This window comes from Euprymna scolopes, chromosome 46 (genome assembly GCF_053919585.1).
Source record: "Euprymna scolopes isolate OS-2025 chromosome 46, ASM5391958v1, whole genome shotgun sequence".
In the NCBI taxonomy this organism is placed as follows: Eukaryota; Metazoa; Mollusca; class Cephalopoda; order Sepiida; family Sepiolidae; genus Euprymna; species Euprymna scolopes.
This window is the reverse complement of record NC_136527.1, coordinates 53829622-53856015: the sequence shown is the minus strand read 5'-3', so window position 1 is coordinate 53856015 and position 26394 is coordinate 53829622. Positions and strand designations below refer to the sequence as shown.

The window sequence follows — 26394 nt, the reverse complement described above, 5'->3', positions numbered from 1 at the left end:
CTTTCCGTTTCGATTACATGTATTTATTCTGTTAAATCTCCCCTGACACATGTTTCGTCATCTCTAAGTCTTATGTGTGGCTAAGCGTACATAGATTAAAGACTGAAACTTCAATTGTTAGCACATAGCACTCTACTATGTGTATCAGAATTTGGCGGGAATTTTTGACCCCCCCTAGCACGAAACTGCGGATAAAATATAAAAAAACTCGTACTTTCTCTTTTAAAGTGTGTTGTTCATTTTCTTTATGGAATATACTTCCAAAATAAACTATTATAGTTGTTTAAAAAATAATAGAAATATTATTTTTTTTATTTAAAATACAACAGTGTTTAAAAAGTGCCGGCGCCATTTCATGCAGACATTATTTTACGTAATGAAATCAATTGAATTTTACGAGTTAATTTTTTTTTATTTTTAAACTTTAAAAATCTATCAAAACTGTTCTATTGGGTAAATTTTTACAATATTTTCAGGATCAATTTGAAATTTTATGCTCTTTCCAATCAATCAAATATAATATTTTAGAAATACGTTTTTTTTAAATTCACATCCGCCATTTTGAAATGCTTATAAAAATTTTAATTATTAACTTATGTACCAAAGTTTTATATATCACAAATCGAAGATAAACATGAATAAATAATATATTCACATTTAAAACAAAAAAGAATAGTTTTTTGCAAATTTACCTGTAAAGTCAAAAGTTTAAAACCTTTTTTAAAACACGTTGTTTTTTTGTTATTATTTTTAAATGAAATGAAATGTTTCCCGAATGTATTTAGATATAATCTTCTTATATTGCACAGAAAGTTTCGCTTTATTACGAAAATTATTTCTATTTCAGTCAATGTTTTTTTTTAGATATTAAAAAAAAACCACTCCATAAAGTGGTATTTAAATATATTAAATGAAAAACTCGTGTATTTCTTTGAGAAAATAAAAAAAATCATGAACTGTTTTTTTTTTCTTAAGGAAACAATTAAAACTAAAATGTGACTAGTTTTCATGTATGGGGGCACAAATTTCTTTACGTGCAAGGCTAGACGGCTAAGGCAAACGTGTAGTTTTTACTTCCTTCTGTCCACCCGTAATTCAAAACAATAAAAAAGGAACTACTCCCGGTTTTGATAAAAATGTAAAATGTTTGCACCATGGCGTTTATTTTTAAATAGGCGTTTAAAAAATTATTTTATTTAAAAATTAAATGGATTTTAAAATATAAATATGGATAAATTCTGAACAATGAAGGATGGAACTAAACATTCAATAGCATGTTTTATAGGTAAGTAGTTTTGTGGAATTTATATCGATTTTTAAAATCGATATAAGTTAAATCTCGTTTATTTTCTTCAAATCTTAAAAAAACAAATATTGCATAATTTGCCTGTTATTTTTTAAAATTTGGTCTTTGCTCTTTTAATTGAAAAAAAAAGGGTTTGGTTTACATTTTTCAATTAGTTATAAGCTTCGAAAATATAGTAAGTTGAATTATTAGTCCTTATGACGTCATTTTTAATGGCCGCTTTTGATACACCTAGCAGTTGAGCAAATGTAACTGTTTGTGACAATGAAAGAAATTTGAATGAAGCTCTTCATCTTATTCTCTTTCACACGACGTAAGTCAGAAAGAAGTATTTGAAGAGTCAGCACGCAAGTAAAAGAGCACGCTAGCAAAACATTGGAAGCCTCGTCCGCATTCCACGGGAGAGGTTTCTCAAAAGATTAGCAATAACTATAAGGGATTGGTGAAAGCCAAACTCAAGTATATGTTTTGCTTCATCAATCCATTATCCCAGGCATTATCTACTTATTTCGGATCACAAATTTATATTATTTATTGCGTGAAGTATAGCAAGGTTACTAAGAAGACTGTTTGCAGCTGGATTAATTTGACATTGTTGAGAGCTTAATTCTGAATATGAATTGATCTTGTGTCTTACTTATTCCGTAAAAAGCATATAAACTAGACACCGCAAAAACTGGGGGGGGGGACCAGGTCAGTACTTTTTGACGGACCGTCTTTTTAAAAATCTACCAAAAATGAGGTAATTATCCGATCAATACGAAATTTTCAGCGATTATTAGGAGAAGAATGAACTTTATAACAGTGTACTTATTTTTCATAAACGATATATATATATATATATATATATATATATATATATATATATATATATATATATTGCTTACAAAACCCCCCTTGTTTTGAAGTGGGAACAAATATGCTTAAAATAATCATCTGAAACTGAACAAAACATATTATGTTGTTGTAAGGGACAGAATTATAGATAAAAAAAAATTGTTTGCATACCTTATTTTGACGTCTGAATATCAGAACTTCGATTGTGTTTAATTATCCCGCTTTTGAGTTTTGAAGTGTGAAATTCGGTGAATATGTTAAGTAAAATAATTAATTTAAGTTAAGCAAAACAAAAAATTTTTTTTTAATATTTATACGAAAAAAAGCCATTTTAAAATTTTTTGATAAATAAATTAACAATTTTTTTTTTAGCGAGCCGAATAATGCATGACCATTATTAAACAGGGCATGCTTTGAATAATCGATAAAAAAAAATTCGATAAATATTGTGCCCTTTGTGTTAAAAATAGCATCATTTTTTTCGATCCCGTTTGAAAACGTTTGCCGCCTTTCGACTACGGTGGACCAAACGCGCTGAAATAATTTTTTTTATTCTGCTTTAAATTGCCCCCCCCATTTTGGGGAGCCTGGCCCCCACACACATACACATTAAAAACCAAACTCATACAAATGGTCACCCTTCTGGTACTGGCCAGCCTCAGCTTAATAATACATTGAAATTTTCGTCACTGAAAAATAAGTTTTTTTGGCCTGTTTGGTCTTCCATAGTTTTCTTCTTATCAAACGCAAAACGTAAACAGAGTCGATCTAGACTCTACATCGACGCGAAATATCTGGTTACCTATATGAATAAGCGGAATTATTTGAAATTCAGGTACTTATATTAGAATATTTTTGCATATTCTCTTAGAAAATCATCATAAATCTTAGTTAGACAATAAATAAATAAATAAATTATTTTAAAAACCTTTTTTTTTTTAATATTTATGTACGTTTTTTGTGCAAGACAAAAAATGTCAATTGTTAACTTTTTGGGAAAATTTAACATTTAAAATTTAATTAAAAATAGTAGAAAAAGTTTTACATTATTCTGTTTTCTATATGATAAAATTCAGGGTTTTATCTTTCTGGAAAAAAAGTTACTCAGAAATAATGGATTTTAATAAATGTAATTTTAAAAAACAACAACAACTTGATTTTGCGGCCATTTTTGGCGGTGCCTAATATAAACAAATCAGACTTTTGTGGTAGTATTTCACCGTAGTGTTTGTTCTGTCCTAGAAGCATCTGCTGCTCGCAGACTTTCTGCTGTCAGAAGGCGAATGTGGTTCTTTTATATAACAGCATTTGTTTCATTTTTCAAAACTAGATTCCGATTATAAAATGAATGTGCCTCTCTGTGAGGCATATGAACAAATGCAGATATTGAAATGGAATTCAATTGTTGTATGTTGTGTAGAAGGTTTAAACTATATATAAACTATATACAATGAATTGTAATGTTATAGAAGGCGTTGTCATTTCGTTCTTCCTCTCGTCTGTCGACCCCATCGAAGTGCAAAACAAATAAATAAACACTTTTAACTTTTTTTTGACATTTTTATTTTCTGTGCTTTCCATAGCAAAGAATCACATTCCACTACAAAATTATTATCAAGAAGTTTCTTACAGTGACTAAATTTCATTTTGTGTGTGTGGATAAGCATGCTATATTTTAAAATTGCAGAAAAAACAACTTAGCATAGTACCTACTTATACTTTGTAGTGATAATTAATTCCTACCCTTATTTCCAAAAACAAGTTAGTTCTCACAAGAACGTGATAACTCAAAATATTCCTAACCAACGAAAATTGTTATGAACTGGAAAATAAGCATGCATATATATATTAGGATCTGTAAACTTGTATGAATTTTGGCGTGGATTAGTCATACATCTCAGTATAACCTGTTGGCAAACGGGAATGCGCCATGCTGCAGGTGGCATAATTGAAAGTTTTGTTCCCTAGAAAAACGCATAAGAAATGCAAGTGTCACATGATATGACAAATAAGTATCTCACATATTTGAAAATAGAAGAGAATTTCCAGGAAGTCTGAATCAAGAACGGAGACAGAGAAGATATCTGTCCGTCTGTGTCTCACAATTCTTGTCCTTAAGACTAACGATGAAAAACTGATTAAGAAATAATTAGTTAATTTGATATTGGTCTTTCTTTCTGGCTTGTGAAAATGTTAGCGTCAACCGTTAAAGCGTGTATGGAAATTAGCAAGTTTTCTGTCCTAGAAGGACCTGCTCACAAGTAAAACTTTCTGGTGTGCAGAAGGTTTTAACTATATAATAGCTATATTTGATAAATCACATTCCACCACAAAATTATTACCAATGAATTTCTTAAGGTAATTATATTTATTTTTTGTGAATGGATGAACTTGCTATATTTGAGGATTGCAGAATAAAAAACTTAGCATATAAACGATAGTGTATTACATAATCATAATCCATCCATTAGTGCATCTTAGATTTATCCAACAGATAATTGAATTGTTATGTTTATACTCATGTTACCATAATATCATTGTATGTTTCAGATCCCATGAAACACATATGTAGTAGGCAAAACAAAAAAAAAACAACTAAAAACAGACGGAACAAAAACTCGCTTCTCGCAGACACGTGGGTCGTAACAAGCACAATCTACTCGCCAGAATCACCTACACACAATCTGCAGAACGCCCCCTCTCCTTTCCAGTGTCCTGCCTTTATAGCGGCCGGGAACGACATATTTGCATAATCGCGCAAGAGCAGACGTGATTCGACGATAATCACATTGGGTAAACGCTAATAAAAGCCCATGGAAGCCATCTTGGAACTCTCTCTTTCGCTCAACCCAAAACAGACGTATCCGAGGTAAGCTCTATTTATCATTTTGGTTACTGCTAATTTTGCTACACTCCCCCCTGATCTCATGATCACAAACGGGGCATGGGGACAGTCTTCTTTGCCAGGTGCTTCTTCAAAGAACTGGAAGCAGCACTTCCTCCCTGTCATCTTCCTCATTACCACCGTTATTGTTGCCAGCTTGTTCCATAGGCGGTGTTTTACAATCAGGGCAGGGACAGGGAGGCAGTATCCGTCTTTGTCAGGTACTCCTTCGTAAAGGCAAGACGGATGGTCCCTCTTCCGCTTCTTCCGTATGTGCATTATATGGCTCTTCATCGTCCTGCATTATACTCTCTGCTCGTTCAGAAGACATTGTACTGTCTTCCTCTTCCTTTGATGTAACAACATAATGGCGAGGGCGCAGATCTTTCACGTGGCAAGGCACACTATCCACCAAAATCGATTGAGGGCTGATTACCTTGGTCACCTCACCCTTGCCGAACCTCGTGGTACATCGATTTTGCGGTCTTTTGACCCACACGCGATCTCCAACCTGGTAAAAGCTGTCCTTGGGATCTGCAGACACAGTTGCGAGATTGGTCTCCTTTACTCGAACATCGTATCGATAAATCCTGTTGGCAGGTGCAGTGAAGGGAGATGGGTCATCTCTTGGTGTGATGTTATACCAGTAGACAGCTTCCTGTATAGAACAGCGCATTCTAGCCGCTATTCGTTTCACTGTATGGTGACATCGCTCCGCTATGCCATTCCCGGCTGGAGCGTACGCACAACGAAATCGCAAGTGAACTCCCCATTTATGTGCAAATGCTTGAAATGCGTTGCTGCAGAAAGCCGTGTCATTGTCTAAAAGGATTTCGTGCGGTGAGCCACGCTCGAGGAACACTGTTTCCAACTGATGGATCATGCTTGCTGAGTCCTGCCTTGCCAATTTCCTCCAAATGGAGAAACACGATGGACCACAGTCTGTCAGAGTTAAAAAATGGAAGGTGCTATAATGCGTGATATCTATTCCAATTCTTTGCCAATTCTCGTTAACTTCCAGCGTTCCCTTTTCCCACCTGACTGGCGCTGGGTCAATGGACTGACATTCCTCACATTTCCGTATGACCGTTTTAACGGTTGCTTTTGTCGTGGTTGGGCAACTTCTCCTGACAAAGTAGGTAGTGCGTCACACCCCCAGATGTCCACTACCTTTGTGAATAGCCATGATTTGACTCTCATCCAGCTCGTCTGTGTGAACCACGCCTATCACCGGGTCAGGCCTGTTTTTCTTTTTCATTGCCTCAAACCATGTCTGTGGTACTCGTGTCAATCGGTCAGCAATGTTTCGTGCTGATGGAACCAGCGTCACGTGCACTGCCAGCCCGTACTCTTTCACAAGCTCCTTTAGAGTGCTTAGTTGCCTCCTAATAAGCATCTCGCTTGCTGCGTTAGTGTGTCCGAGACCCAATAGTATACGCAGACAGAATCTGTCTTTATGTGTAGCTAGGTGTTCTTTTACATGGGCCGCGGGCAGCACGTCCTCGTTGACAAAAATGTCATCGATGTAAGCAGATGCTGCACGGCTTACAACTAATTCTGCTACACCTCAATCATTTTATACCCATGTTACCATAACATGTCACTTCTTTTGTTATCATAATATCATTGTATGTTTCAGACCTCCATAACATGTCACTTTTTTTTTTGTTTGTTGGCTTCTCTTAACAAAACTCTCCAAAACGGTTAATATTAAATTATGTTTCAGACCTCCATCATTTTGGATGAATAAAGTTATTATCTGAAAATTGTATCGGCCTACTTATCTAGGTAGAAGAGTAACTTATCGCATTAAAATGAATAACTTATCCAGGTAGGTAGAAGAGTAACTTATCGAACTGAATAAAAACATTAAAATACATAACTTATCCAGGTAGGTAGAAGAGTAACTTATCTTGCTTTGTCACTTTTTTTGTTTGTTGGCTTCTCTTAACAAAACTCTCCAAAACGGTGAATTGTTATTTTAAATTATTTTGAATGCAACTAATATTTTTTTTATTACAAAATATTTTTCTACTTTTTTTTTTTTGTTGCGGTGAAAAGTGAAGATACAGAAGAAAATAATTTAAACTAATTTTTGAAGTATTAAAAATAAATAAATAAATAAATAAAACGGAAGAAGTTTCGTTTCGTTTCGTTTCCGAAGGATATGATTTCATGTTTTTATTGTTACTTCCAGTTCTGCTTCTTGATACAACTTTGAGACGAACTATATTTTACTATCTTTGAAATAGTCACAGAAAACTAGTATTTATTTTTCAAGTGATTTTTGGGTTTTACAAAGAATGTATTTAACTTCTTAATTTAGATGAATTTGTCAGTTTCTTCCACCGTGATAAGTTTTCATTATTACTTTTTTCACCTGTAATTTTTACATTTAATCTCTTTAATTATTTTTTTCTCATAGAGATTAACTTTAGATTAAAAACACAATCAAGAAATAATCGGAAATCTATAAATAAATAAATAAAAATACGAAAATGCGGCTTTAAAAACTATCAGTTTCCGCCATTAAACGAATGCAACGAATTAGAGAATTAACAAAAAATAAAAATTAAAAAATTAAACTTGTAATCTGTTCTATCTCATGTAAATATTAAAATGTTAAATAAAATAATATTAATTTTATCCGTGATATTAACCAAATAGATCGGCTCTATTTCGAAATGATTTCCTTTTTAATTTTTCCTCTTCAATTTTGTTTTCTGCGAACTTGCTCTTCCGTTCGTCATCTTGAATGTTAAGTTGAGCTTGTAAAGTCAATCACATTTGAAAAATCGTTTTCGAAAGAAGATTATAAAACAAAAACGTAAGTATTACTACATGGCGCACGTATGTGTATTTTTTATTTTCATCTTTTTTCGTCGGATTATTATCGATCAGATTTTGTTTTCAATATTGATAACTTAAACATAAAAAAAAGGTCAATACGTAATTCTTTATGTTATCAATATTGGTCAATTCTGTATGCGTATTCACGTACAGAATTGATAACATTTTTCTTGATTTTTGTTCTTTAATTTCCCTGTGTCTTTATTGAAACATGAAATCAGAAAAAAAAAAATCCTAATGAAAATATTGATTTATCATTGAAAATTTTTCGCTGTCGATTGTTTTTGTTTTTAATAATGACTTAAACATAAAAAAAACTTCTCTATCGTTTACAAAATAAATAAATAAATAAAAATAAAATAATAATTTTTAAATGTTTTACAAGTAAAAAAAAAATCAGATTTTGTTTTCACTAATGACTTAAACATAAAAAAGGTCAATTTCTAAAATCTTTAAAAATTACAAATATTCTTTAGAATGACGACTTTTATAAGTTTTCAAGGATGCTGAAAATGAATAAATACTTCAAAAGTGGTGCAGAGAATTAGTTTTTATGACACGAGGAAAGTATTTTTTCGAAAATTGAGGTTCACGTTTCTATATAAATTTAATGTAAAATGAGCATCCACTTTCTGGCCACATGGTGATATTTCGGGGGAGGGGTTGCCTGAATGCCGTTTTGGTAAATTGTAACTTACTTTCCACCTTAATAGTCATCTTTACCATGACGAATTCTGAAGGTTTTAGGGTATGCTGAAAACGAATACCACATTAAAAATTGCTGCAAACAAGTAGTATTATGGATATTAAGCTAAGTAATTCTTTATGTTATCAGTGGCGGCCACCAATCATAACATAAGGAATTACATTGTTTAATATTTGAAAACTCGTTATTGTCTTATTAACTAAATTTTTTCTTTCCAAGAATAAGTTTCTTTTTTTTTTTAAATGTCTGAATATGAGGAACGCCCTATGCATGGTAAATATCATCTGATAATTTAAAATTAACATCAGTATATGACACTTGATGACTTCCATGTTGGAGTTTATAAACAAGAAAAAATTCATTTCTTTTGTCTTTCTCATAATCTTTTCTTTCATAATTCATTCCAAACGCTTCACATACTCTGTCAAAATGGTTAGCCGAAATCATCTTCCAAAGTGTCACATATAAAACGAATCCTAAGAAAGGAATATTTTTTAAACACAGAATATAGATCTCACCCAACCTAATGAATCCCTCTCTCTGGTTCCTCTTCCCCACTTCCAAACTCTGAACCAACCCTAGGCCTTTCTAAATCGATCCGATTATTGTCTTTGACACCCACAATAGGTACAAATAGGAGATAACTTGTGTCCAAATTATTGGCAATTTTTTATGCCATGTTATGTGTCAGGACTCTTCAATCAATCAACGACCTTTCTCGTTGATGTAGACTCCTTAATATTATATTTTACTGTCTTGGACATCCACAAACGATGATATAGCAGATAATTTGTGTCCAAATTATTTGCAATTTTCGATGTAATGCTATATGTCATGACTCTACGATCCATTAACGGCTTTTCCTGTTGATGTTGACTTCTCCATATTGAGATATCAGTTTGTTCTGTGGCTCAATCACTATCCAACTCATTGGACTTTCCTCAATCAACGTTACCCACAGATGTTCCACATGCGCCTTCTGGTGGTTCTTATAAAAAACCAGATTTCCAATCTTAAAATCTACTGACTTTATTTTCTTATTCTTGTTCTCTATCAGTTTTTTTCTAACTTCCTGAATGTTATTCCTTACCAAAGTAAAAGATCGATGCATCTTTTTTAGAGCAATCTCGTGTTACTCATCATCATAGTATACTTTACAAGGCATTATATATTATCTAACTACAAGATCACGTCTCTTTTGTAGAACAAGTAGTATGGTTAGAATTTTCTTGTTTCACTCACATGAAATCTGACAGCTGCCAACATTTGGTTTATGTATAAATCCCATGACAACTCATTGTTCCTGATCTTTTTTGCTTAACTGTCATGCATCATCCTATGAAATCTTTCTACTTCTTTCTTTGTTTGGTAATAAACTGACATGGTCACATGATTTATGTTGATGTCCTTCAACACCTTCTTCATGACTTTGTTAATATTTTCCGGCCATTATCTTTTAACAGCTGGGGTGGTACTCAAAATCTGGGGAGAATTTCATCCAACAACAGATGCACTACCGTTTCTGCCTTCTTATCAGGAACCGCAAAAGTCTCCAGCCAACCTCTATACATATCGATGAAAATCACTATCTCCTAGTTACCCAAAAGTGTCTTTGGTAGGGCCCAAAATAGCCAACACCAGTTTTATGAAAGGAAAAGGAGGCTGATCACACTTCTGCATCCTAGGTTGCTGCTTCCTCAGATCTCTTGTTTTGCACATTTGATATATTTCCTACATATTCATTCACCTCCTTTAATAAACACGACCAGAAATATTTTTGCTTTATAGCATGAAAAGTCTTTTCCATAACTATTATTGTCATGGTACTGTACTAACACTCTTTTTTTAGGATGCAACGGTACATGTTACCTTATCAATAGTTCATTGTCAGGTTGGGACAAGTAATACACTATTTCACCCATCACTCTGAACTTTTTGTTCTGCATCCGCATCTTTAAATCTAAAAAATTCATTATCTGCCTTTTGTTCCCTAATTTAATAAAAACATAACATATGACACCAATGAGCCCTCAACTTTCTTATACAATGAAAACTATTTTGGCTCAAACAAAACGATTTCACCTACCATCTCTCTTGCATATCACTAAGATTATGAGATAAAAAAGTAAATTTGTTTTTAACAAAGATCATATCAGATCATTTGAGGCAAAAATTATTTTTTTTTAAATCAACAATAATATGACGTCATACGAATGAAAGATCTGACTTGTCTCACAGTAGTTGGAGTCGAGATTTTATCGATTTTGACTTTTTCCAGGTCTGGCTATATACTTGTATACTCTGTTCACTAACTTTGCACCCCAGATCCTGTTCTTCTCCTAAAATCTCACACTACATCACTTTCAACCTGAGGTTGTGCTTATGTAAAATAGCTAGTAGTATCCTATCTATGTGATCTAAGTGACTTTCCATCGTATCTTAGAATATAAAAATATCATCCAAATATGGTAATGCATAATCGTTCTGTCCCTGTAGAACTATGGACATTAATTGCTGAAAGATCCTGGGGCGTTTGCGAGACCAAATGGTATAATGTTAAAGTGAAATAAACCTCAGTTGCAGGTAAATGAAGTTTTTATTTATCATTCTTATTTAATTTAACCTGAGAGTAACCTGATTTCAGATCTAAGTTTACAAAGTATTTTGCCGACCCAAGTAAGGCTAATATGTCATCAATGACCGGTAACACTCAGGCAAACTTTTTCATGACTTATTTAAAACCTTTACATCTATTTTACTACCATCCTTCTTTTCTACTTACACAATCAGACAACTCCATGGACTATTCGATCGTTCAATTACATCTGCTTGCATCATTTCACCTAAATTGATGTACATCCTCACCCCATTTTTCTTAAGCCACTTGAAGCTTTTATCACATTTGTGTTGAGATTCTCTGCAACAAAGAAATTATGGTAGAAAGCCTGACTTTCTATCCCTACTCTTAATCGAGCAAGCCCTTCTACAATTCATGGGGAACCATTAGCTGTTCTTAAACTTTTTTATCACATAGTCCAGGTTCCTGTAAGTGCTTTAAAAATACTGCTAATTATTACTAACACCTAAATCAGAGTACATCCTCATCTCCTTTTTTCTTAAGCAACCCATGGCTTTTATCACACGTGTGTTCAGATTCTTTGCAACAAAGCAGTCATGACGGAAAAACTAACATTCTATTCCTACTCTTAATCGAGCCAACCCTTCTACAATTATTTAGAGGGGGTTGGTTTCTACAATTTCTACAATTAGAGCTAAGGGAAATTATGTGTTAACATCCTGGATATTTGATAGAAACAAAAAAAAATTTAGAATTTTGAGTGGGGGTTGGTTTCACATGAATTTAATGTAAAATGATTTAGCATTTAAGACCATTCTAGCGTCTTAGGACAGTTGACCAATATAATTTTTATGGGAAAAAATCATTTGCACTTTTCTTTAAGGAAAGATCTTTTTTTACATTTATATGTAACTTACAAAAAAATTTTGTTTAGTGGGGAGCAATATATACTTCACGTTATCATTTATAAATTCATTTGAAAAAAACAAAACTGGTATATTGACGACTTAAAATGCTTTGGTTTGTAAAATATGACTATTTTATCAGAATCCCCTTGGAATGTGTGATTATCCAAAGCATTTTATTGTTCATGTGTATTTCTACTGATAAAAATATCAAAATAAGGTGGAAAGTTTAAGAAAACAATACAACAGAGAGCTAGACCTAATAAAAATCTCAAAATAAGGAAAGTTTAACAATACAACAGAGAGCTAAACATAATATAGTATTCAAGAGTGATTCGACTCTACAGAAACATGTTGTTCATGGAAAGCCACTTATGAAAACAATCATGACTAATAGATTCCATGTAAATGTCGAAAATTGTACAAATTTGAGTCATGTCATTCACTAACAGTAAGGTTAGAAAAACATTGAAAAGCTGTAATATGTGGAGAGATTGAAAAATTTGTTATGGCAGAATATATATGGATGGAAAAGTTAAATCATCTACCATTATGGGATATAGTAAAAATTATAAATAGAGAAAAACAATGAAGAGTAAGCTAGGTTATATATTATTTAATATGATAAAAGAACCATTAATAATAATATATATACATATAGTAATATGTAATAAAAACTGTCTATATACATGTATATATATATTTATATGATATGAAGTAATGAATACTGATAACATCTAGAAACAAAATAGTTCTTCAAATTCATACTAGGATTGTCTGCTAGGACCTGTAATGCTAATATATGTTGCTATGATTAGAGTACTAGGTAAAATTTAGTTGTAGGTTACATACTACTGAACGCAAGAAGTTTTTATCCTCAGTGAGATTGAAAATAGAATTAAAAATTACTTAGAAATGTTTGCCCAGTCATCGCTACCAATACGAGAGCGTGCTAATCCCATGTACTAATTAAAACATTCCATTCAGAATTTTGTAAAGATTTTTGAGTTCAAGAGAAAGGTTCTCAAGTTCGACAAAATACACCCAAATAAGATCAGAGGTAACATAGAAACGTTGTGAAAATAAAACCCAAGTGGAGAACAGTATTCTGAAGAATCAAATAATATGAAGACTCAATCCTCATCTCTAAAATAAAAAAAACGTTATTACTTTCAGTTGGAAAAATAAAAACACATTAATTTTGTAAACAAGCCTGTATTGAATAAAACTATACTCATTTTATTTTTTAATTTCATTATTAATAAGTGTTTGGATATTTTTAATAACTACCAACAGAACAACTTGAATTTTACAACATGAAATGTACTTTTTCAAATTTATTTTATACTTTCAGAATTTGCAACAATGAAAAGAAATTCATTAATGGATAAGAAGCACCTTTCGGCATTGTTGAGATAAAAATCGTTTAAAATAATTATGAATTTCTTTATACAAACTTACGTAAGTTGAAATTTATTAGCGTGCCTATCATTATACACTTCATTACATTCCTTCATTTTGTGGAATCAGATGCAAGTAAACATGAGATACAAACAACATTCTTGTGAAGTAGGTGGTTCTTCTTTTGCACGGAAGTCAAGTTTATTGCATCATATGCTAACACATACGGGACAGAAACCACATTCTTGTGAAGTATGTGGTTCTTCTTTTGACCGGAGGTCACATTTATTGAGTCATATGAAAACACATACGGGAGAGAAACCACATTTTTGTGAAGTATGTGGTTCTTCTTTTGCACAGAGGTCACATTTATTGAGTCATATGAAAACACATACGGGAGAGAAACCACATTCTTGTGAATTATGTGGTTCCTCTTTTGCACGGAAGTCAAGTTTATTGCGTCATATGCTAACACATACGGGAGAGAAACCACATTCTTGTGAAGTATGTGGTTCTTCTTTTGCACATAAGTCAAGTTTGTTGCATCATATGAAAACACATACGGGCGAGAAACCACATTCTTGTGAAGTATGTGGTTCTTCTTTTACACAGAGGTCCCATTTATTGAGTCATATGAAAACACATACAGGAGAGAAACCACATTCTTGTGAAGTATGTGGTTCTTCTTTTACACAGAGGTCCCATTTATTGAGTCATATGAAAACACATACGGGAGAGAAACCACATTCTTGTGAAGTATGTGGTTCTTCTTTTACACAGAGGTCCCATTTATTGAGTCATATGAAAACACATACGGGAGAGAAACCACATTCTTGTGAGGTATGTGGTTCTTCTTTTGCATGTAAGTCACGTTTGTTGCGTCATATGAAAACACATACGGGAGAGAAACCACATTATTGTGAGGTATGTGGTTATTCTTTTGCACATAAGTCAGATTTGTTGCGTCATATAATAACATACGGGAGAGAAACCACATTCTTGTGAAGTATGTGGTTCTTCTTTTGCATGGAGGTCAAGTTTGTTGAATCATATAAAAACACATACGGGAGAGAAACCACATTCTTGTGAAGTATGTGGTTCTTCTTTTGCATGGAAGTCAAGTTTGTTGAATCATATGAAAACACATACGGGAGAGAAACCACATTCTTGTAAAGTATGTGGTTCTTCTTTTGCACATCAGTCAAATTTGTTGCGTCATATGAAAACACATATGGGAGAGAAACCATATTCTTGTGAAGTATGTGGTTCTTCTTTTGCATGGAGGTCACATTTGTTGAGCCATATGAAAACACATACAGAAGAGAAACCACATTCTTGTTAATTATGTGGTTCTTTTGCATCCGATTGAAATTTGTTGAGGCATATGAAAACACATACAGAGCGTTCCTAATGATGCTTTACTTAACAGAGCAGCTACAGAAATCAAAATAGTAGTTAAAAATACTCCACACATTGTATTTCAAAAATTGGAAAAAATGTGCCAAACAATAGTGTCTAAGTCTTTTCTGGAATTATTATTACTATATAAGTAAGGAATGTTTTATAGACTGTAATGTAAATAGGAATCTCACTGGTAAGAGGATTTCTTCACTATGATTCAGGATAAAATTATAATGACTGCTCACAAAGAAAGCTTACCACTGCTTTTAATAAGATAGAAAAAAGCTGGAATCTTTGGAAAATTTTTATTTCAGATATTATAAGAGCAACTGAATTAGACAAAAGAATTTTAAAACTGACAAATATAATTGGTTAAATGATTTCTCGGTTGAAATGCATGAGAATTAATTTCTCGATTGAAATATATTAAATTAAAAAAGAGACAAACAACATTCTGGTTCTTTTAATAAAAAGAAAGATTTATTATAGGTAGGAACCCCTTCATTTCTGAGAATTTTTAAGAAAATTGAAACAAAAGAAAAAACTATATGAAATCTACAAGCTAGCTTCATGACAAATAGTTATAAATATTTTAACCACAATGCTTAGAACACTAAACTTTTGCAACGAAGCAATAGCAGGGATAATAACTGTCTATAAATTTGCTCTTGGATATGAATTCATATCGTAATAAAATCATGTGTAAGTTCCAAGAGTATCTCTTCAAACTAAATAAAGTATATGGTTTAACTAACAATTTATCAGCTCAATTCGACATTCTTTTGTGAAAACTTTATTCACCTTAATCATTTGCATAAGAATGTGACAGTCTACTTCGCTTAAGTGACCATCTAATATAAAACCCATTGAAGAACTGTTTTATTCTTTTTTCTTTTTTTGTTACAAGACTGACCTTTTTGAAGCATGCACACATGCTAGCCAAGTATATTTTGATTTTTATGACAAAGTAAAATAAGAAAAATCGAAATGCTATATTTTTGTAATGTATGTGGCTTTTCTTTAACGAGACAAAATAATATGATCCTTTGATTATGTTAATAATTTTCTTTAAATAAACAAAGTTTTTATTTTCAGTTTCATGATATGAACTTTACAAGCAGTATCCTGTTGTATGTATATCCCTGCCAAAGGAAATGATGACATTAGGTTTTCACAAATCTTGCAGGGAGATGGTGGCGTCATTTTACACATAGCATCTGCTATTCCTAAATAGTAACTGCTCTCTTAGTGACCAGACTCAACGTTGCTTAACTTATATAATGAGAACTGGTGTGCGACGTGATTATGACGTGTCGATTGCTCTAGAATTAATTTGGAGATGTGCTAAGAATGTGAGTCAAATTTTTCTAAAGAATGATTCGGAGACCAAAGCCCAGTTTATGTATTGGAAGCTCTTAGATCGACAACATCCAAAAAATGCAAGGCCACCTCCCTGCAAACGTGAAATAAAGTTAACAAAATGTTCGAATTGATTCTTTTATTAATTTAACTTTTGATTAAGTATTTTATTCTGCATTTTTTTATTTTTTCCATGTATTCACGTAATTTGGCATTAAAAAATGTATTTCTTCTTTGAATATTCTTTCCAGATTCAGATTGGAAACTTTTCTATCCTCAAATACATGAGATACTTCTTTGCCATATCATGTGACACATTTCTCATATATTTATCTAGGGAAACTTTTAATCACGTCACCTGCAGCATATTTCTGGTAAACAACAGGTTATTATGAGTTGTACGACTGTAACCCTCACCAAAATTCATAAGAATTAACAAAATTGTTATAGGCGTATGTTCTCAATATATAAGATTAAGGGTGTGGTTTTTCTAGTTTTAAACAATTTTCGATTATGAATATTTTGAGTTAATGAATCCTTGTAAGAACTAACTTGCATTTGAAAATGACGAAAGAAATTAATCACCACTACAAAGTATACAAAAGTACTATGCTAAGTTGTTTTGAAATCCTCAAATATAGCACTCCCATCCGTAGACACAAAAAGAAATTTAATCACCTTAAAAACGTCAAGGTCATAATTTTGTGGTGGAATGTGATTCATCATATATAGCTTATATGTCGTTAAAACCTTTTGCACAAACAACATTCAACAATTTAATTCTATTTTATAATCTACATTTATTCGCATGCCTCACAGAGTTGCATATTTTATAATTGGAATCTATCTTTCCGAAAATTGAATAAAGACTGCAATAGAAAAATCACACATTCAAAGGTTTTACCTGCGAGCACATCCTTCTAGGACAGAACAAACGCTACATTGAAATAATACCACGAAAGTCTGATTTGTTCATATGCTTTCTATGGCTTAAGTTAGACACAAGGTCAATTCATATTTAGAATTAACCTCTTAGAAATGTCAAATTAATCAATTGCTGAAAATAATCTTTCTACCCTCGCCATACTTCACGCAATAATAATATAAAATTTGTGATTCAAAATAAGTAGATAATGCCTGGGATAATACATTCATGAAACAAAACATATACTTGACTTTTACCATCACCAATTGCTTATTATAATTATTGCTAATACCTTGAAATAACTTCCACCGTTAAATGCGGGGGGGGGGAGTCACATGAATGTTTTTCAGGTTAGTGTGCTCTTCCATATGTTTTTTTGCTGTCTCTTCAAATCCCTCTTTCCGAATCACGTGTTTCATAAACAGCGTGAACGAGGATAAGATGAAGAACTTCATTCAAGTTTCAGAAGCGGTTTTTTTGTGCAACCGGTAGAGAGCAACTACAGTTTCGGTCTTTAATCACACATAAGAGTTAGAGATGACGAAACACGTATCCATGATTATCTAAAAGAATAAAGACAATCGAAATAGAAAGACAAATTCCATTAAAATTTAATAATGTTACAGATGAATTCATATTTTTAATCCTAGTTAATTTTTTAGTTAGCAATGTTTCTTCTCTTAATACAATTACTTATTTCGGTTTTCTAATGTTTCTTCTCTTCTTTCGATTTTCTAATTATTATTTTTATAATCTTATCCAATTTATATTTCGATCTGCACATATAGGTATTGCCAATTTCACACAATTACGTTATCATAGCCTGGGTGGTACTCATGTCCTGGGTTGTACTCTCTGCACTCCCTTCAACTTAACAGTAATTAAGATTATAAAATGCAAACACATCCACTCTCCAAAATAAGGATGCAATATCCGGAAGTAAAGACCATACAACATTATCTAGTACAAGATGAAAACGGTCATTTTACAAAATTAATTAATCCGATTCAAAAACTTGTTAATAGAATAAAAGATAAAAATGAAAGTTTTCGGAAGGCAAAATGATTGTTTGAACGTTTGATAACGCCTCCATATATTTATATATGTTCAAAACACAAGCATGTCCATGTAAAACAAATTAATAACTCGGTGGCGATAAAAAAATAAAAACGGTTCTGTCGACAGAACGAAGATCGGATTTTTTTACAAAGGTCTACCACACCAGCAATATTAGACACAACTTCAATTTATCTAAAAAAAAATCCAGCTTCACAAAACATTGCCCCCCTCACCTGATTCCCCGAAAAGAGATAATCTGTTCCAATTACGCACATAACCTTAACAGTTCTTCAAAACCGGTAGTGATTAAGGTTAAAGGCAATATAAAATAGCAAGCCAGCTATCTTATAGCTGTTGCTGATTTTCTCATGAGTACTCTGTTACACTGCTCCAGAAAAAGTTTTACTTATTGTTTCGATATTTTGTAAAATTAAAACATAAAAATACATATATATGCATACATATAAAAATATATAAGCTTAATAGAATCTTATATAGAAATAAATATTTTATTTTACTTCATTCTTATTGTTTTAATTTAATTATTGTTTTAATTTGACATATTTTTTAAATTTGACATATTGTGTATTAGTGAAGTATATTTTTCAATTGAAAGCAATGCTAGTTTCTTTAAGAACTAATTGTGTTCCTTCGAATTTTTACAATTCTTTTCAAGGTTGAAAAATAGTCTTTATCTGATTTAGTAATGTGAAATTTAAAGAATATTTTCATCAGTTTTGTAATTTCACTATAATAGGAAAACGAATGTACACATATCAAAAGTAATAGCAGAGGTATTAGAAAACTACGTTCAGTTTGTAGAGGAATGGAACCGCAAATGAATAAAAAACAGGTAATGCTACTAAGACTAAGCTTCGTTCCTTTAACAATCATAAAAAAACTCTAAACTATTACCATAACTAAAAACATTACCTGACAACCCATTTTTCAAACTTGTCGGCCTAACATTTCCCACATATCCTTTATCTCTATCATGCAGAGTATTGTTGTCACATCTAAGCTGATAAATCTACCGCTAGTCTTTACCTATTAGACATGATCCAAAAAGAGTTTCAAATCTAATAGAATCTGCACTATCCGCCATGCTCCAACCCCTGTCACATCGCCGGAATGTTGCATCTGTTTGCCAATTTTGTAACTTCTTTAATTGAATGTGCTCTGATTAAATAGCACTTGTGAACCCTCGATGTACAAACTCCCGAATGATGCGAAAGCAGAAAAATACCAACCCTTCAATGTTGAAGCCTCTAGGTGCCGACAATCCTTATATTGTAGTAGAATTCCCCTTGACTTTTGAACCCGCTTCCCATGATTCCTAATTCCCTGGGTGTAATGATATGCAGAAGTTTAAATGTAATGTGAATAGGCATCTCACTGGTAAGCTCTCCACAATCCCATGTAAGATATGATTCCAATTAGTAGCACCTTACGTCCAAGTAGCAATACGCCATGTTTGGTCTCATTTTACAGGAATTCTTCCTTTCTTATGTGCCCATTTTTTATTAAAAAACTTTCTGAAAATAAAACTTTCTAATAAATAATAAACTTTTTAAAAATAAAAAATAGATGAATTGAATAGAACAGGATAGTGAATAGATGTGAGGGAGAGAGGGAGTGATGTGAAAGCGAGAATGATGAAATGATGTAACCGTGATAGAGTAGGGAAGGAATAATATAGAAAGAAGGGGAGTGGGAGAGGGGGTTAGGGTCAGGGTTGGGGAAGAGTAAAAATAATAGAAAGAAGAAGGGAGAGTGGGAGAGAGTAATATGGTGAATAAGAGAGGAGAGGGGAGGTTGGCGGAAAGGATGAGAGAGAGAGAGAGAAAAAGAAAAAAATAAATAGAAAAATAGGGAGAAGAAAGAAGAGAATATATATTTCTGTAGAAATATATTTCTTATAATCTATACCAATCCTTATTTAAGAAGCTCAATGTAATTATAGAGCAATATAGAGAATAAAAAACAAAAAAATTATACTCCAAAATTCATGATGGTGGCCAACTTATAATATTATTCCTTTCAATTCAGTTGACTTATCAATTCTTGACAGTATCTGTTTCGTAGCGCAAAATCAATCACTTTATATTATATCAATCAGTGAATCTATTATGCCCTTAACTCATCAGAAGTTCTATTTAAAAATTAGTAAATTTAATACATTCTAACTTGTGTATTCATACTTATAAAAATAACATTAATAAATTATAAACTAAGTTACATGTTTGTATGTACGAAACTAAACTAAGCTTAAAAACGATTTATCATTACGATTATTATAAATTAATCAATTGATTTGAATTGAAAACCAGACATCATTCAATTTTCTTGACTATTATAATCAAGCTTTCAAAAATCATACAATTCCAAGCCTATGCTTACGTTAAGTTTAAGTTTAAAATTATCTGAAACCTCCTTTTTATCGTAATTGTAAATAATAAAATTTATTTGAATTAAAGTGAGGCAGAGTTACTTCCCTTGGAACAAAACTTACGAGATATTAAGTTTACTTATATTTATTTTTTCTCTTTAATTTCATTTTTTTCTTCTCCTTTAACGTTCATATTATAAACATTTTGTAACCCATAGTCATCCATATTAAACTAATAATTAATTTAATATAGTTTTAATGTCTTTCACTTAATATTATTAAAAAAGATTTACTCGGTTTATATTATAAATTAATTCACTAATCTGTCCAATATAAAATTTAAGTATTAAAAATTATTTCAATTGATAGTCATAAGTTGTACTTCATTTCTGCTAATGGTGAATTGTAAAATAATTGGTTACTTACATTCATTGATATAATAATTTAGTGATTGATTTTGCGCTACGAAACAGATACTGTCATGAATTGTATAAGTCAACTGAATTAAAGAAATAGCTTATAAGATGGTCAATATCATGCATGTTGGAATATAATTTTTACTTATTTATTGTGTGTGTGTGTGTGTGTCTCTCTCTCTTTCTCTCTCTCTCTCTCTCTCTCTCTCTCTCTCTCTATATATATATATATATATATATATATATATATATATATATATATACAGTGGCGGCTCGTGCCTGGAGCTGTGGAACTGCAGCAGTGCAGCACCCCCAATCATTTCTACTCAATATTATCGATACACGGTAAAAATAATACGTTTATTTTTTCCTTTCTATGTGATAATATATCATATTAATAATATATATATATATATATATATATATATATATATATATATATATATATATAATCCTGAAGCTTAATGTCGATAACTGTCCCCATATTCATATAAGTATAAAAGTAAAACTTTGCTTGGAGCTGCCAAATTCACAGTTACACATTCTTAGCGAAGTTCGCTTATACGCATGCCCGCTTCAGACGGCGAATGAAAGCTAAATTGGAACTGTCATTTTAGCAGTTCCAAACGCTCGTGAAAACAAGTGTTTGCGTGTTTTCGCTTATATTATTATTATTTTTTAAAAGGCTTGTTTACAAATGTTTTTTTTATATTATTATTAAAAAGTGTAAAGTGTTCTTGTAAATAAATATCCACCTTAAAAAAATTCTCACACTTTTAAATGCGATTTAAGCAGACAAAAATATACAATATGCGAAACTTTTTTTTTTATTAAAAGTGTTCGGGCTTTTTACCCGTAAAGCTACCAACGTAACTAATGTTATTTTTCACGTACGGCTTATTTTCTTTGTGTTTTTATGTAGTTTGAAATCTATTCATTTTGTGGTAGTTGAACTTTACAGAATAAAAAATATTTACATTTTTTTCTATAGAAAAGCGAAGAAAAGTTTATTTTTTAAAATACATTTTAATTAAAAAATGTTTTTTGATGTTGCTCATAGTACAAACATGTAAACTTTTTTATTCTATATTTTATTTACAAAGTAAGTTTAGTTATAAACGCATTTTTAAATTTTAAATAAAACTGTTATCCAATAAAATCATTTTTAAATGGTAAACTCCTAATTTTACCATCGTGTGCAAGCAAGTAAATTTCAAAGATTTTGTTTTTATGAAAAAAAAAATTATTAAAAAATTGTAAATAAAATGTATTTAAAAAAATGTTTTTCGTTTGTTTGCCTGCGGAAAAGCCCATACAATTTATTTAATCTGTAAAGTTTAAAAGAAATATGTTTGTATATTTTTTTTATTACTCTGTAAAGTGTACACAATTTAAAATAGTATTTTTTTATTAAAATGTTTTTGCGTATTATCCCTTTTTTGACGGCTTATAATGGCAAAGTTAAAAAATATTTGTATTAAAAAAAGACAATTTTAATGGCAAGCTTATTTTGTTATACGCCTATTTTTAATTAACAACAAGCGTTTTATAAATAAAAATGTTTTTAAATAGTAAAACTATTTTCGTTAATAAAAATCTGTTATCTAAAAGTTATAAAAGTACGATTCAACTCAGTTAGAACCCGGTTCAGTTGAATCGCAAAAACAGGATCACGTAAACATTGTATTCTCCTACCCTAATTAATATTCTACTAATAGACTGCCTAGTACTTACCTTTCCCAACACAATTGATATAAAAGAATTTAACCATGGCCTCCTTGCATCCCCAAGAAATAACTTCTGTGACGGTAAGTGAACTTCAACAGATTGAGTTTTCACAGCTGCCTCTCCATGATAAAGTTGAAATTAAGAAAAGAGGCCGTTCAACGCCTGATATTCAAATATCTCAGCCAGGCATTAGCAACAACAAAGTGCATATTCGTAGCTTTAATTCTGACTGGTACCAACGGAATAGTTGGCTTTGCGGCTGTGAACTAAAAAAGGCATTGTTCTGCTTTCCTTGTTTGTTGTTTGGGGGTGATGTAACGTGGACAAAAGATGGTTTCAGAACTATTAGCAAAATGAAAGATAGAACTGAAAAGCATGAGAAGTCAAAGGAGCACGTTGACAATGTAGTTTCCCTATCAATTTTGGGGACCGTAAATATTAAAGAAAAACTTAGTGAGGCCTACAGACTTTCAACCAATCATCATAACATGAATGTTAAGAAGAACCGTGAAATTTTATCTAAAATAATAGATTGTATTTTCTTTTGTGGGAACTTTCAAACTCCCTTACGAGGACATGATGTAAAAGATGATTTAGTAAATGCAGGTGTATTTAGAGGATTAGTAAATTTTGCATCTAAATTAGATCCAGATTTAAAGAATCACTTAGAAACCAGTAGTGCCTTCAAAGGTGTTTCCAAGACCATTGAGAATGACATACTTGACTGTCTTTTACAAATATACCGTGATGAAATAAGGGCAGAAATTAGCAAAGCTTCCTTTGTAGCTGTCATGGCTGACGATACAACAGATGTGTCTGAACATACACAAATGATCATTGTTTTACGGTACGTCTTGGATGAAAAAAATACTTGAACGCTTTTGGGGATTCTTTATTCCAGAAAACCAAACCGCTGATGGAATATCAAAATATATTCTACAACAATTGGATATAATCCGTCAAGGGAATCGCCAAAAACTGATAGCTCAGACATTTGATGGTGCAAATGTCATGAAAGACAAAAAAGCTGGTGTTCAGGCGAAAATAAAAGCAGTTTATAGTAATGCACATTTCACTCACTGTTATGCGCATCAACATAATTTAATAATGAGGAATGCAGCAAGCATTATACGAAATGCTAGAATATTTATCTCTAACATTTTGGCTATTCCGACCTTCTTTTCTAGATCACCACAGCATCTGTCCATTCTCAAGAAGCATCTGGATGTAAGCATTCCACGTCCATCCGCCACGAGGTGGAACTTTAACATACGGACCATAAATAGAGTTCATGAAAATGTTCAAGCATTAAAAAAATGTCTCACTGAAATTCAGTCAACATCATATGTAGATGAAACCGTTGCAGAAGCGACAGGAATTCTGAAATATTTGAACGATGAAAATTTCATATTTTGGTTAGAGTTATTTCATCAAATTATGTCTCATGTTGAAATTATTTATAATCAAATGCAATCTCGGGAAATTAGCATATATAAAGTCAATGAATACATAGCAAATTTCAAAACTGCTATTTTAGAGATAAGAAACTCCAAATACTGTGAAAATCCTTCACAAACACTCAAGGCCGAAGCTAAAGAACTGTGTGACTATATATCTGTTGATATAACGGACGGATATTCTTCAACTAAACATTTAATAAATTGTTTAACAAGAAAAGCTTTGCTAGTTTTAAGAAAGAACAACCTACAGACGAGATATCCTTGACAACTGAAGCATATCCCATGATTGACAAACAAAAGCTTGAAACTGAGTTAGAAATATTTTATAGTAGGTCAGATATCCATGAGTATTGCAAAGTAATTGATCTCCTGAAATTTATTTTGGAAAACAATTTAAAAGATGTTCTTAGTGAAATCACAAAACTCATAAAAATTATCTTGACAATTCCCATGACTACATCAGAGGCAGAACGTTGTTTTTCAACTCTGAAAAGAATAAAAACTTTTCTAAGGAGCACCATGGCTTGCGAAAGACTAAATGCACTTGCAGTGCTTTCAATTGAAAAAAAGTTCTTCAGCAGTCATTCAAAAGTTAAGGAGAAAATTATCAATCTTTTCTCACAAATTAAAACAAGAAGAATGGAATTTACTTTCAAATAAATATAATAAGTAAGCTATTCCAAATATTTACATCTATTTAGAATGCCTTTAAGTTATTGTATTTTTATACGTGTGCATACGTATAAATTATGTATATTTTTTATGTTTGTTTTATTTTTACACAATATTAAAATAATACGCATTTTTTTAAACAGCACCCCCACTAATCTTAGGCACGAGCCGCCACTGTGTATATATATATATATATATATATATATATATATATATATATATATATATATATATATATATATATATATATATATATATACAGTCCTGGTCAAAATCATAAGACCACTTAAGAAAGTAAGCGTTTACGCATATTATCGAAGTTTTAATCAAACAAATGGTTGAAACCCTTGCCAAAAGGGAAAATATGATGAAAAAAATGAAATCTGCTTCATTCGAAACCTTAACCCTGATCTAATAATTATTTTCTTAAGTAGTCTTATGATTTTGACCAGGACTGTATATACATAGGAAGGTTAATGGAAAAGGCAGGGTAGTGAAAAAAGAAAAAGGGAGGAAAGAATGTATATATATAATGAGTAAATGGTGAATAAACCTGAAAAAGAGCTCAATACTAATGTAGAGCAAAACATGTTTTTATTACCGTTTTTTGTCTGTTTAGTTACCCATGTTTTCACTACCAGTCTCGAAATAACGATCTGATAGTTTAATCAGTTTACTTGGCAGATTAAGTATTTATTATAACAGAGTACGAAAAGTACAAAATACAAATTCAAATCAAAACATCAGTAAAACAACTGTAAATTCATAAAAAAGAGATAACAAAGGTAGAAAGGGATAGGGTTAAATTACAAACAAATGGGCAGAAGAATAAAAAGAGGGGGAGAGAGAAAGAGGAGGGCAAAAGGAAATGAGAGAGTGGTAAGTTATTGAAGGAGAAAGAAAGAAAGAAAGAAAGAATGAGGCAGACGGTTAAATAGATGAGCGGGGGTTTCACATCATTAGGCCGTTTATCAAGATATGGAATATAAAATGTAGAAAGTAAAAAAATAATCAAATAATAAAAAAAAAAATAAAAAACTGAAATAGAAAATATATTTCTGGTCTCAGAGTCGGAGAGAGAAAGTGGTAGAGAAGAAGAAGAAGAAGAAGAAGAAGAAGAAGAAGAAGAAGAAGAAGAAGAAGAGACGTGAAATATAATATATGAGGGTAGTGCATTGAAAGGTAAATACCTGAATTATTTTTTGGGTGAGGTAGGTGTGTCAGAAGTTTCGTGAAAATAGTGAATAATTCCACCCCATCTTTCCAAGCTTATAACTCCTCGAAAAATGTAATTCAAGCCCTAATTTTTGTTTAAATTAAAGGAGCAAGGACCAAGGTGTCATAAAAAAAACAAACAAAAAAACAACGTGGTTATTTTTTTTTTTAAGTTTTAAACTTCGGACTTTACAGGTAAATTTATAAGAAAACAGTACTTTTTTGCTTTAAATTTGAATATATTATTTATTGACCTTTTCTCTTCAATTTGTGATACATAAGACTTTGGTACATAAATAAATT

At 31.7% G+C, this 26394-nt stretch overlaps 1 long non-coding RNA gene across 1 annotated transcript in view; it reads left to right on the top strand.

Moving 5' to 3' along the window:
• Positions 1–14463, top strand: part of LOC145270502 (uncharacterized) — a 68220-nt gene extending 53757 nt beyond the window's left edge. The window contains exons 2-3 of the long non-coding RNA XR_013865402.1: positions 11080–11166; positions 13421–14463. This is a non-coding gene — a long non-coding RNA (uncharacterized LOC145270502). The remainder of the gene's footprint in view (positions 1–11079; positions 11167–13420) is intronic.
• Positions 14464–26394: the final 11931 nt, after the last annotated feature.